Genomic DNA, 14,521 nt, shown 5'->3' on the forward strand with positions numbered 1-14,521 from the left:
GCTGTAAACTTGGTCAGTTGCCCATAGCTAGTGAGGTCATAGGCCCCAGGATAAAACTGCTATTGTTATTTTTGCTAAATGGCCATGGTTCTCAAATTGACTTCTAAATATGTTTACATCCATAGACCCAAACTGTTCTCAATCTTAGCCAGAGAATAGAGGGCAAAAGCAGTTGGTACAGAGGCCCATAGTACTGAGAGCAGCAGTGGGTACTCAGCTCTAAATGAGATACCTTTACTATTGCTCTCATTTTTGCACCTGCCAAGACTCAGAGAAGAGTGAGGAAGATAGGGTAGAAATAATGCAAGAGCCGGAGGAAGAGAAGTCTTCTGAAGTGTTGTCTTCTGCACGTACCATGGCTACTTCACTCATGAACTCACATCAGCTATGGTTACACAGAAGTCAGCCAGAACATCAGCTAAAATAAGAAAGGATTTCTAGATGACTCTACCTCTAACTAAAGAACTATTGACACTTGGTAACTGCTGGAGGAGGGAGAATCATTCTGCTTTGGGGTGTGTGGCCCCTGGTGGAATGGCCCCTCACCCATGTGCATATAAGAAGCACTAACTTAGATTACTGGGTTATTGAAGAAAAAAAGAGAAATAGAGGTTGAATGAGATAAAGCTGAAGTTGGGAGGGGTAGGTTGGAAGGGAGCCTGGAACAAAATTGAGTAGATATGGCTATATTTCATGATATACATGTAAAAATAAAGATTATTAATGAATAAAACATTTAAAAACAGAGTTCCTTGATTCTTATCACTGCTGGACTGAATGGACACTATGTCTTCATATGATCGAACTGCAGAAAATCCAGTAGGGCCCAGCTTTCCCTGTCTCCTTTACAAAGTGTTGATGTCACCCTCTTAGGGGAGGCTTTATGATTTACTCTCTTTCTAAAGTTGCCACCATGGAAGACTGTTGTGATGAGTTAAATTCTTGACATGGCTTTTGAAGGCCACACAACCATTCATACCATAGGACAGAGATACACAGACAAACATCCTCATAGCAATCCAAAGGCACCAGAGCTTTCTGCTGCAAAGCCTTTCACCTGGATCATGTTTTGCTCATGGTTACTGCTGGGCATTTCCTCTGTACTTTCCTAAACACACTCAACTTGTTTTCTCCAAACAGTTAGCATTTTGGTGTGCTGCGCTGTGCATTGAGAGCCTCAAAAACCTCCTTGTGGTATGGGGGATGCAACATTTTCATTTCTAAAGAGATTAGGAAAAGCTTAGAGGCAGCTTTGCTTTCCTCCTGTGTTCTGGCAAGGAAGGCACACTTACCTTTTCTTTCTTTATTGTGCTGCTCTGGGCTTTGTGAGGAAAGTGGAAGGGAAAGGGATTGCCCAGTGTGGTTCCTGTAGCAGAATTCTCGCCTTGGTGGTAAGATAAAGTGGTCTGAAAAGTGAATAAAATAAAAAAGATCTTGTCCTAGAAAACCAAAAGAGAGTAAAGGCTAGACAGAGCCAAGAGGAAATAAGAAGCCTGACTTCTGCAGCTAAACATCAGCATTAGTCTCCAGAGCCCAGGTGAGGGAATCAAAGGGCTTGTTCAATAGAGCTATTATAGCATCAGGGTTGGTGGGAATTATCTGAAATTACTGTTTACACCAAGTTGAATTAATGTTCCTCAATGTAATTAAGAATAGCTCACATATTAACTTCATGGATGAACTAAGACAAATACTCATTATCTTGTCTCTCTCAGAGATACCGCAAAACAGTACGCGCACACTGAGAGACTTGGTATTCTTGGTATAGTTGAAAGAGACGAAGAAGAGGGAGAAACCAGAGGTGGGGATGTTCTTCAGTGCTATTCCTGTTTTTCTGGAGACCCTTTCCTATCCACTCCTTCGATCAGTTTGTAAGTATCTTTGAGAAAGCTGTGTGTGGAAAATTAGACAAGTGTAGCTTCCTGTTGAGAGAGAGGAAAGGGAAGAAGGGAATGAAATAGTTTGCTTTTAAAAATAATATAATATTAAAACAAAAGAAAAATGTCATGGTCTGTGTTCTCAGATATACCCCTTCATGGACCTCCTCACAGGTGAGAAATGACATAAGAGAAAGCCTTAATTAATTAAGAACCACCTACATCCCAGAAACAGATGTTCCGCATCTCCCCCCACCCCCACCCCCACTTCACCCCTCTCCTATACACCATTCAATGACTCATTCCCACACAGAGGCAGCCATTTTGCAATCCATCCCCCTTAATAAATCTCTTGTATGAGGAGAGGTTTGTTATGTGGTGTGATTTTTGTGGTATTCCTTGGCCCTTGATCTCAAAGATACCTTTTCAGTTGAAAAACCCTTTAATAGGTGCCAAGACTTGAACAGGCTGGTGCTTGTAATCTCCCCCAGGGTCTGAGCTATACTGGGACCCTCTCACTTCTAATGCACTCACAACAGATTTACCTTCACAATAGACTGCCTTTCTGGCTCACAGATCACTGAGCCCTCCATCCATCACCAGCAATTGGTAAGTGATCCTTCTCTGTTGTTATAAATGCTTCTCTGAGAACAAGAAAGTGACCATTGAGTGTCTGGCACCTCTCTGGTACTTTTGGAGGAGGAGGTACCACCAATGATGGTCTTAACCCTCTTCACCAACCTCCTGGCTCTTTCCCTTGGGTAAGGATTTGTTTGAGCTTTTTTTTAAAATTACATACTATTTTTATTGATTATTTGGGAATTTCATATCATGCAATCTGATCACATTCACTTTCCAGTATTCCCTGCACCATTGTGACCACTCACCCCACCCCTAGAAGAAGGAGAAGGAGCAGGAGGAGGAGGAAGAGGAGAAGGAGGAAGAAGAAGAGGAAGAGAAAGAGGAGGAGGAAGAAGGAGAGCAGGAGGAGGAAGAAGAGGAGGAAGAAGAGGAGGAGGAGGGAGAGGCAGGAGAGGACCTTTAGTTTCTTAGAAGCTTTTATATTCTCAGACCTTACATAAACTTTTTTTTTATCTAATTTTTTTACCATGAGACACAGGCAGTTGATCAGTGGGTTCAAACCCCTCAGAGACCTGGGAAGGATATATACATACATATATACATACATACATACACACATACACACACACACACACACACACACACATATATATATATATATATATATATATATATATATATATATATATATATATATATGTCCTATGTGTCGATCAAAATGACAGACTTACCCATTACCAGACAGTTACCCTACTAGGTTCCTGTGATGTCAATGGCTTTGTTGGGGACACAGGTTCCAGGGAAGGATCAATTTTAGGCTGCCAAGCCCAGCAAATCTGAGAGGCCTCCCTGTGGAGGAGGAACTTGGGACACTGACCTTACTTTGACTTAAGCATCTTGAGGCATGTCAGGTGTCCCTGCTTGTCTACACGTCAGGCCAGGCAAGGCAATGGAATCTTTCTCAGAGGGTCAGAAGTTGTCCCCCAACAAGTCAAGACCCTGGGCTGTCAGGCTGGAGACTCTACTTCTCCTGGGTTTGGCATCATCTAATAGGTTATTTCTCTCTTGGAAATGAGCCAATTTAAACCAGATTAGATTACATTAAGGGTAGGTTTATTGGGAAGATGCTCTCCTCTGGGAGACTTCAGTGGCCACAAGGACCAAGTTCAGAGAAGTCACTGTGGGGAAATGGGGTGGGGGGATTAGGAGAGGGAGAGGGAGAAGGAGAGGGAGAGGGAGAGGGAGAGGGAGAGGGAGAGGGAGAGGGAGAGGGAGAGGGAGAGGGAGAGGGAGAGGGAGAGGGAGAGGGAGAGGGAGAGAGGGAGAGGGAGAGGGAGAGGGAGAGGGAGAGGGAGAGGGAGAGGGAGAGGGAGAGGGAGAGGGAGAGGGAGAGGGAGAGGGAGAGAGGGAGAGGGAGAGGGAGAGGGAGAGGGAGAGGGAGAGGGAGAGGGAGAGGGAGAGGGAGAGGGAGAGGGAGAGGGAGAGGGAGAGGGAGAGAGGGAGAGGGAGAGGGAGAGGGAGAGGGAGAGGGAGAGGGAGAGGGAGAGGGAGAGGGAGAGGGAGAGGGAGAGGGGGAGAGGGAGAGGGAGAGGGAGAGGGAGAGAGGGAGAGGGAGAGGGAGAGGGAGAGGGAGAGGGAGAGGGAGAGGGAGAGGGAGAGGGAGAGGGAGAGAGGGAGAGGGAGAGGGAGAGGGAGAGGGAGAGGGAGAGGGAGAGGGAGAGGGAGAGGGAGAGGGAGAGGGAGAGGGAGAGGGAGAGGGAGAGGGAGAGGGAGAGGGAGAGGGAGAGGGAGAGGGAGAGGGAGAGGGAGAGGGAGAGGGAGGAGAGGGGGAAAGGGGCACTCACAGAGAGAGAGAAGAGAAAAGAGAGCCCAAAATGTCTGAATACAGGGAAGAGCCTCTGGGGGAAGGGCAGCCCAGCCCCTGGGCCAGAAAGTTTAAGGTTTGGGGCTGAGTATGCCAGATAGGGACTGAAGGATGCTGGGAGAACCTGGAGGCCAGGTCCGCTTTGGCATGTAAAATATGCATCTCAGTTTCTTGTCCCCTGGTCAAAACCAAACACCTCCCAGTCAGGCCTCACTTTTCTAGACCTACTACTTCTCCAGCTGAGAAAACAGTTCACCTGGTTACCAGACTCTGAAAAGAGATAAACTCACAAAACAGGTTTCAAAGTAACTTTTTACTATTCTTTTATTTCAAAGGAATTGCTTTACAATGACTGCTTTCAGAATTTACCAACTGTGTCTTATGGTAAATGATTGGATAGGAAAATCTTTAAAGTTTATGTAAGTTCTGAAGGTCTAAGGAAATCTCCTAAGGTATGTTAATTCAAGTTGTAAAGGTCTAGAAAGTGATATATAAAAAGTTAGAAAACGTTCCATATTTCTTTCTGCCTCGAGTTCTGATAAGCTGGTAAAGCACTGAGTACTGTTATCAGTCACAAGCTCAAGATTTTACATTTTCTTTGGTTACCTTCTAATAATAGGCCCCAGAGTGCTTCTCAATCATGCCAAAAATTCCTCTGCCCAGTCTATATATCTAGCCCTCTAGAAAGAATGTTAACACTTTAAGCCAGCATCATTCTTTGGTTCCCAAGCTCTGATACAAAGGTATATTTCTACTGCCTTTTCTACATGTGGATTTCCATACTGGTTATAAGCAGTAGTAATGCTAACATATCTAAAACTTTTACTTTATTTTTTAAACCTAAAAAAAAGAAAGTCCTTGTAAACTTCAAGGAATCTACTTTAATCCACCTCTCACAGGTCAAATGGACTCCAGATAAATTAAATTCTCATAAGTTTCCCCACCTGCTCCTCAGGGTAGGATCTCTCTCTCTCTCTGTCTCTCTGTCTCTCTCTGTCTCTCTCTGTCTCTCTCTGTCTCTCTCTGTCTCTCTCTGTCTCTCTCTCTGTTTCTCTCTGTCTCTGTCTCTGTCTCTGTCTCTGTCTCTGTCTCTGTCTCTGTCTCTCTCTCTCTCTCCTGGTCTTGGGACTATACTCACCCCACTATTGGAAGTTTCAAATGTATATCCAAGGTAAAAAAAATTTCCCTAAACTCTTTAACTTTGCCTTCTGGCCCTAATACATATGTTTCAGCAGATTTCCAATCAATCAAAGACTACAAACTGCTCTAATGTGGCCTGCACCTCCCTAGCCCCAGATGGTTTCTCAGAGCCTGGACAGACAGCAAGTGAAACAGCTTGCTTTTCCTGGCCTTGGTCAGCATTCATCTTTCTTGGGTCCCCCAAAGATGTCAACAGCCCTAGTTATCCGAAAACAGTCTAAAGAGCATGGCACCCTCACTGCTACCTCACCAGTCACCCCTTCCTATTTTTATTAACTGTTAAACAAAAGGGAGAAATGTTCATCAACTAACAACCACTTACATTCCAGACCCAGATGCCCTCCATCCCCCACCCAGCCTTTAATGACTTAACCCCATCATTACTTAGACAATATACAATTCCAGCATCACCACTGTGCCCATGTTTTCCCTACTAGAATTCTCCATACTCTCAGTCTGCAATCAGAACATGCTCTGCTGTGGTCTCCACCCGCTCAGAAGCAGCCATCCCCACCTCCCAATAAATCTCTTTCATAAGGTCTTGGTGGGGAGGTGGGGCATTGATTGTTCTGACATTCCTTGGTTCCTGATTGCCAAGATGCTCTTTCACCACAAAGTCACAAAACTCTTTCAACAGGCCCACACTAAGGAAGAAGGAGACTGCCTTTAGAAAAGGAATGGATTGGACTCTGGGCTCTTATATATATATTACAAAACACACAACATTGATGGCAAGACTACTCTTGGATTTAGAAACTTGTAGGTTCACATCTCCTGCTGCCACGTGGGATTACAGCCATCAATTGCTAGACCTATTCATCCAAACTTTGGAGAACTGGTAAGCTCTTTCCCCTACTGGTCAGCGTAAATGTCCCCTGGTCCCAAGGGAAGGTTGTTAAGCTCACAGCTACCCCCTGTGCTGTCCTTGAGGACAGAGATATTCATTTGTTATGACTGGTCTTTTCACTGACCCTCACTGACCTTCTAGGACCGCTAACCCTTGGATGACCCCTCTCCCTCTCAGAACTGGTTTTCTGTCACTGCTGTAGAAAAGCCCTAAGCTTACTTAAACCATTCTCCTGTGAGCCTGGGACCCACTCAGCCACTAGCTTCCATGTGATAACCTGGCAAGTCTAGGCTTGGCTTCCTGTTTGTTATTAATTTTGTTTTCAGGACGCCAGTAGAAACATTTTAATAATATCCCACACTCAAAGGGAAGTCTTCACTGCCGCGTCTCTACTTACTGGGGCGTCTCCAGGTCCAATTCACAGTACCCAGCAAGCAATATCTCTACATGGCCACTTAACTGGCATTTTAAAAAACAACATTGATCTGTAGACCCCCCCCCTTATTTCTCTTCACCGTTTGCTCTCTGCTCCAGTTCCCTGCCCCTTGATTCTGCTGTGGTGGTGGGAAAATCAGCCATCTGCCTTGTCCCTTCATGCTCTGCCTGGGACTCTGCTCTGCTCGGGACTCTTCTCTGCCAAGCCATTGTGGCAGACTTTCGCCCTCTCCTGCTTTTACTTTCCTGTAGTCACCGCTGCCACCACCCTTGCCCGCTCATCTCCACCTTTCTGTGCTTTGTGGCACAGGCACAGAGCTTTCTCACACCTCCTGAGCTGAGTTGCTAGGAGACTAAGAGAATGCTACTTCAGTCACTAGCTCTAACTCTGCCCCTCCCCCTTGTTTATGCTGCCACTGCTGTGAATTCCCACAGCCATCCCCTCTGCCCCAGAGCCAGGTCCCCAGGTCACCACCACTCCACCCTCTGCAGAGGCCACTCTGTAGGGTAGCCTGGGAAATGGGCCAGTGTGCTCTCTTGCTCACTCACCAGCCCTCTCCATGACACTGACCTGACATTGCCTGGGTCCCACTAGCCTTCTGCCCCTACCTGGTACTTGGCTCAGCCAAGCTGCTGCACAGCCCACTGTCAACTCTGTTTTTTTTTTTTCCTCCCCATTCTGGTCCACACCAGCTCTATACCAAGTGTGCACCAGATAAAACTCAAACCACTTGTCTCTTAATGTGTGTCTCTTTATGTGTTTTTCTCTTCTGATAGCTGCAAGGCTGAGATTTCTAAACAGTAAAAAGTTAAAGATCACTGCAATATATATATTGTCAAGGTGGGCCATTTCTTTCATAAGTACCTACTCCACAGGAAAAAACTTTTAGTCTTCTGGGCCTGGTGGCCAGACTGACTCTACTGACTCTACCCAAGTTGCCATGGAGACAACAGGGACCTGGGAACTGTTTAGATAGTGGACTATAGACCAACCTCTGTCATTTTAATTAATACATAACTCCTAGATTATACTTTGTTCTTCCCATATTTCTGACTGTATCCAAGTGTATAATCGTAAGTTCAAATTTTAAGTTTCCTTTAATTGCCTTTTAAGATCGCATGCTAAATCTAAACTTTAAGTTATCATGCTCAACTACACGTTTCCTTTGGTTATCTTTTAACTATAGACTTAAGGTATTTTTCATGCTAAACTGTATGATCAACTATCATAGTCACAAGGTCAAAGTTTTGAGTTTCCTTTTCTTTTAAATGTAAACTTAAAATTGTTTCTCATTGTACTAAATTTATATGCATATTCAGTCTCCTAGACAGAAAAAACAAAATCAAAAACCCTCCTTGCTTCTTCTGCTCCACAAAAAGTTTTTGTCTTCCCTGAGCTTGTTTTAAAGATTGTTCATATTGTTAACAAATTATCTCTATCTCTTTTGTAAACTTACAAGCTACAGGAAACCCACTCAGCTCTATCTCTTATGGACCAAATAGACTCCATCCAGATAAGTACCCTGCCAATTAATAGCCTAAGTTCCCACTTGCTACCTATTCCAGAGGATGGGATTCCTCTCCTGTGCCCTGGGATTGGAATTCCCCTCACCCCAACCACCAAGACCTAAGGGTTTCAAATGTACACCTAAAAGAATTTTTTCTCCCAAATATGCTTACTTAATTTTATTCTCTACCTGTAAAATATATATGTATATATACACACACATATATATAGTGTAATAGATATAGTGTAATATATATATAGTGTAATATATATAGTGTAATATAAATAGTGTAATATATATATATGTGTGTGTGTGTGTGTGTGTAGTGTGTGTGTGTGTGTGTGTGTGTTTCAGCATCTTGTCAAGTCCAGGCATTTACTATAACCAGGACAGCTCCAGAGAAGCAACCCACAGATGCTCCAATCTTCTCTCACAGACACAGATGCTTCTACTGGACCTGTTCCTTCCTATCTGCAGATGGTTCCTTGGACCCTGGACAGCAAGGAAACAGCCAACTCTCCTAAGACTGGTCCAACATCCTCATGTCCATTTTTTTTTTAGGTTTTCCAGAGACACGTCACCCCAAATTCAGAAGGAAGTAGCTAAAGATCATGATGACCCTATTCCTGCCTTACCATCACCTTTTTCTAGTTTTTTTTCTTTTTAATTAAACCAAAAGGGGGAATGTTAGCATTTCTTCTAGGCTCTACCTCACAGTCACCTGGAAATAACCAGGTGTGCCTGACTCAGTATAAAAGGAGATGCTTGCCCCCTCCTCACTTACCCTCTTTCTCTTGCTCTCCTGCTCTCTTATCCTCTCCTTTTTCCTGTCTCTTCTCTCCCCATTCCTTTCCCCTCTCACTCTCCACATGCCCATGTCTGGCCACTCCTCCTCTCCTCCTCCTTCTTCCTCTCTCTCTCTCTCTCTCTCTCTCTCTCTCTCTCTCTCTCTCTCAACTCTTCTCTCCATGCCCTAAATATTTTGTATGCTATACTCATTTGTGTGGTACATCGGGGGAAGTAATGCTTCAGCATACTTCAGCACCCCCTTCCCCTGCACCCTCCTCCTCCTCCTCCTCCTCCTCCTCCTCCTTCTTCTTCTTCATCTTTTTCTTGGAGAAAGAGATGACATCACTTGATGTCCTTCTGTGTGTCTCCCTCTGCGTGATTTTTAGATGCTTCCAAAGTGGCCTGTAGGAATCAGGTCTCAGCTCTTTGCAGAGTTGTGCCTCTTGTCTAACAGTGGGTTATGCCAGAAAGTTGGTGGAAGTCCTTATCATCTAGTAGTCATAAAAAGTGTCTTCTAGCCACCCCTGTCAGTGCCTGCCATCCCTGCTTTAAAGAGGACAAGCCAAAAACATGTGTGTTCATGGCTTGTCTAGGTGGCACAGAAAGACCATGTCTTATGAAACAAGATATGACAGGTAAGGGAGAAAGAGAAGGAGAAACAATAAGAGGATGAAGAGATAGGAGAGAGGGTATGGAAGAGAGAGGAGACAGATGAGGTAATGAAAGGGGTGAGAAAAGAAAAGAAAAGAAAAGAAAAGAAAAGAAAAGAAAAGAAAAGAAAAGAGGGGAGGGGAGGGGAGGGGAGGGGAGGGGAGGGGAGGGGAGGGGAGGGGAGGGGAAGGGAAAGAAGAGAAAAGCAGAGAAGGGAAGGGAAGGGAAAAGAAGAGAAGACCAAAAAGTAAGTAGGGAAGAAGGGGTTTATTTGGCTTCTACTTCCACATCATTGTTCAGGATTGAAGGAAATCAGGACAGGAACTCAAATAGTACCAGTACCCTGAGGCACGAGCTGATGCAGAGGCCATGGAGGGGTGCCACTTGCTTTCCCTGGCTTGCTCAGCCTGCTTTCCTATAGAACCCAGGACCACCAGGCCAGAAATGGCACAACCCACACTGGGCTGGGCCCTCCCTCATCAATAATGGAGAAAATGCCTGACAGCCAGATCTTATAGAGGCATTTTCTCAATTATGGTTCCCTCCTTTCTGATACCTCTAGTTTGTTTGTCAAGTTGATATAATGCCAGCCAGCATAAGAACAATCCCTGCACAATGCACCCCCACTTCACTGTACTAAGGCACCAGAGAAGGATCAGCTTACCACCTCCATTCCTGGGAGGGCAAACTTGCTTGAAAACCTGGGAGAAGGCACTGCACATGTTCAGCTCTGCTCTGTGCAGGCCTTTCAGCCTCAGGGGTGTGAAATCTGCAGCCTAAACATGAATTCATGGAATCAGATCTCTGCTTTGAAACTTTACTGTGAGCAAGGTCTTCCATAGAAACCAGAGAGACTCAACCCAGGTGGTTTAAACCCAGGCACTTTTCCTTGTTGTTGTTTCGTGATTTTTTTGTTTTGTTTTGTTTTGTTTTGTTTTTGTGATTGTTGTTGTTTTGTTTTACTGTTGTTGTTTTGAAACAGGATTTGTTTGTGTAGAACAGGCTGTCCTAGAACTAGCTATGGTAGACCAGGTTGGCCTCAAACTCACAGAGATCCATCTGCCTTTGCCTCATGGGTGCTGAGATTAAAAGCATGTACCACCACTGCCCAACAGCAAGCCAGCTTTGATCAGTAGCAAAATATTCACTTGGATTTGGAAATCTTTGTACTATTGCAATGACTGTTTAACAGACTCCAAATTCAGAAGAGCATGGGGTAGCATTGTTTATTAGTGCCCTAAACCTCAACAAGTAGCATAACTTCACCATAGATATAGCTTATTCTACATTAATATTCCATAATCTATTGTCTTTAAATTTTACCTTGTTATCAATTTCTCTATGTCTCTATGAGAAATTTCTGATAGATCATAATTCTAGCCTTTCTCAACATAATAATCCTCAAAGTCCAAGTTATATACAAGTCATTAATGTTAATAATACTGATACCTAATATATATAACCATACTATTGATATATTGTATTTTTCATTCTCGGCACAATCTAATGACATAACCATCATTTGTTTCTTTTGTATTGAAGAGGACTCTGAGGCTCAAGGGTGTGGTTCCAATGATGGGGTATGAAGTTAGGTTTTCATGTTAATTAAAATCCATTATACTTGCTTGTGCTGTGAAGATATTTATTTGCTCTTGACATGGTATTAGGGTTTCTATTCCTGTGAAGAGACATCATGACCATGGGAAAACATTTAACTGAGGCTGGCTTAGAGTTTCAGAAGTTTAGTCTACTTTCATCATGGCAGAAAACATGGCAGCACGCAGGCAGACATAGTTGGTGCTAGAGAGGGAGCTGAGAGATCTACATCTGGATATGCAGGTAGTAGGAAGAGAGAAAGCATTTGAAACCTCAAATTCCACTCCCATGAATGCTTCCTCCAACAAGACCACACCTACTCCACAAGGCCACATGCCCTAGTCCTTCAAAATAGTGGCACTCCCTATGAGCCTTTGAGAGCCATTTTCATTCAAACCACAAGTGGGGAACAAAATATATGATGTGTAGGTTTGCAATGAAGGCAAAAAGAAATATTAGATTATCTAGCATCTCACACACATTTGGCAGGTAATATCTGTCCATAAACCAGGGTTTTCATGCCTAGCTGCATCTTAGACAATCCTGGGGCACTTTTTAAAAGTACCAGAGTTCAGGAACTGTGACCTAAAGATTTGACTTAGTCTTCAAAGTTTCCAAACTATCCACATACACTTCCTGCAGGAGAGCCAGGGTGGAATGCAAGTCGTCTAGCTGTAGATTCCAAGCTGCTGCCTCTGTGTGGTCACTGTGCTTTTTTCACAATCATACTTAGCTTGTATTGATTGTGTCAATGACTCAACCAGAGATAAAGGCACAGCTTCTGGGTCCAAAGAACCAAACACAAGGGGAAATATAAGATAGATGTGTCAAAAACTATGCTGATTCCAGACTCTCATTTGTACTAACAGTGGATATTAATACCCACATTAATGCTTACTGCCCTTTGTTTTCCTTATCCCATAAGCACATGGCCATGCAGGCTGATATTATGGGTCTCTGGGCATAGATTCTTGAGTACACTGACATGTGAGCTGCTAATACCCCTGGATCAAGTGGGACACCTTTAAGAGGAAGGCTCCTTGGTTGTTGCAACTCACCTGTAGTTTCTAATTCCTTATACTATTCTCATGTTCCCAAGTGATTCTGGTGCTGTCTACTTGACGTAGTTAGAAACTAACTACAGGGAGCTCCATGAGTTCTACAGGAAACCCAAATTTAAGATAGAATGTTTGGTGAAAAAATAAAAAAAAGCAGTGGTGGGAGCTAGTGAAAGGTGAGGGGTTCATTACTATTTGTGAGGAGATGGGTTAAGATAATTGCAGGCTGTATGTGCAAATACTATTTCTAGAAGGTTCCAAAGAAAAGGCTAATAGATCCCTCAGGGATCTGGGATGAGAAGCCAGTGCTTCTGTGGTTGGTTGTTCTGTGGTCCTGCTCAACCCCAGCACCACCTTTCCTGCTCTCCGTATGCATCCTCCACAGAAGACACAGTCAACTGTGCCTCTCTTGATGTCTGACTTCTTGGGTTTCTTCAGTATGAGTCACAACAAGAGATCTCATAGTTAGAAGACAGACTGAAGATTTCCTTCCATGTTCCTTCCTTCTTTGGTACTGTGCCTCTGGCAATACATAAATTTGTCTCAAAGCAGATCCTTCCCAACTCAAACTGGACCACACTAATACTACTTCTTCCTTCAGGCTGTTGGCTAAGTGTCTGGGTTCCCCATGTCCCTTGTTTCCCTACTAACCCTGGCACACTACTGTAAACAGTCCTTTCATTGAAATCTCTTAATTTGAACCTTCTGGAAATAATTTTTTTCTTTTCCAAATTCCTGAGAGGCATGTACCCTTTTGTATGGTTTAAATATTTTACATGTGTTTGTAATATTGATCCACAATGAAAATACTAAAAAAATCATAGGAATGGATATTTAACCTTGAGTAGTCTTCAGCAGTAAGTTCCAAAGACTGTGTGAAGAGCACTGGTCCACTCCAGTACCTTCATCTTATTTGGGTTTAATCTGAATTCAACAATGCAGTCTACCTAAAACTACAGCTCCATCAGCACACAAAACTGAAAATGCCCAAAAGACCAGGGCCATGGCTGGGACCTCTCTTCAATATAAATGGTCCCTGGGTAGTTTGAGAAATATGCTGAGAAGAAATTTTGAGCCTTAGAGTCACACATCTGAGTTCAAATGACATCCATGCCACCTTCTTGTTGGGTTCCCACCAGATTCCTATCCTTTCTGAACCCCTTAATGGACTCACCACAGCATACATGAGTGTGAATAGTGCCACTGTTCTATTGCTATGAAGAGACACCATGAAAAATGCAACTCTCATAAAAAAGAAAGCATTTATTTGGAGACTTGCTTACAGTGTCAGAGGGTCATGACTCATAGCACCAGAGCAGTAGTTGAGAGTTACATCCTGATCTATAGGTGTGTGTGTGGTGGGTGGGGAGGGAGACAAAACACACCTGGGCTTTGCATGGGCTTTTGAAAGCTCAAAGCTCACACCCAGTGACCCTCTTCCTCCAACAAGGTCATATCTGTAGCGTGTAGTTTCTACTACCCGGCTTTAAGCTCCAGGCAGACAGCACTACCAACCACTGCCCTGGTTCCTTTGGATCTGTGAATGAAAGACACATACACACATAGCTCATTTTTAACCTGCCTTATGGATCAGCAGCTGGGCTCTTCTAAGCCTCCTGTGGCTAGGGCGCCTTTTCCTTTACTCCTTTCTCAACACTCTAAATATTCCCTTGGCTTAGTTGTCCAGTTACCTTCTCCTTGCTCAACACCTTACATCTGCTCTCAGCTTAGTTGAGTTTCTAATCTCCCACCTGGGGAAGTGGCCAATGGCCACTCCACCCAAGATCTCACATGGTGGGTGATTCTCCCTCCAAAGCAAGGCAAATCTCTTTTCTCCTCCTGCATCTCCTAGCCTGCCTGTGGGAACCTGAAGTCCCGCCTCTTCCACCTAGCCATTGGCTGCTGGCATCTTTATTGATCAATCAAGACCCAATTGGGGAACAAGACCTTCAGCATTCACGTGCAGATTCCTGGTCAAAGCATCAGAAGCACCCCCTGCACACATCTATTAATCCTTTCAAATAGTTATTCCCTGGTGCCTAAGCATTCAAATATATGAGCCTATAAAGATCATTCTTATTCAAACCTCCACAAATGGCCTGGATATCACCTCT

This window comes from Mus caroli, unplaced genomic scaffold (genome assembly GCF_978045245.1).
Source record: "Mus caroli unplaced genomic scaffold, Mus_caroli_1 scaffold_3, whole genome shotgun sequence".
Classification (NCBI taxonomy): Eukaryota; Metazoa; Chordata; class Mammalia; order Rodentia; family Muridae; genus Mus; species Mus caroli.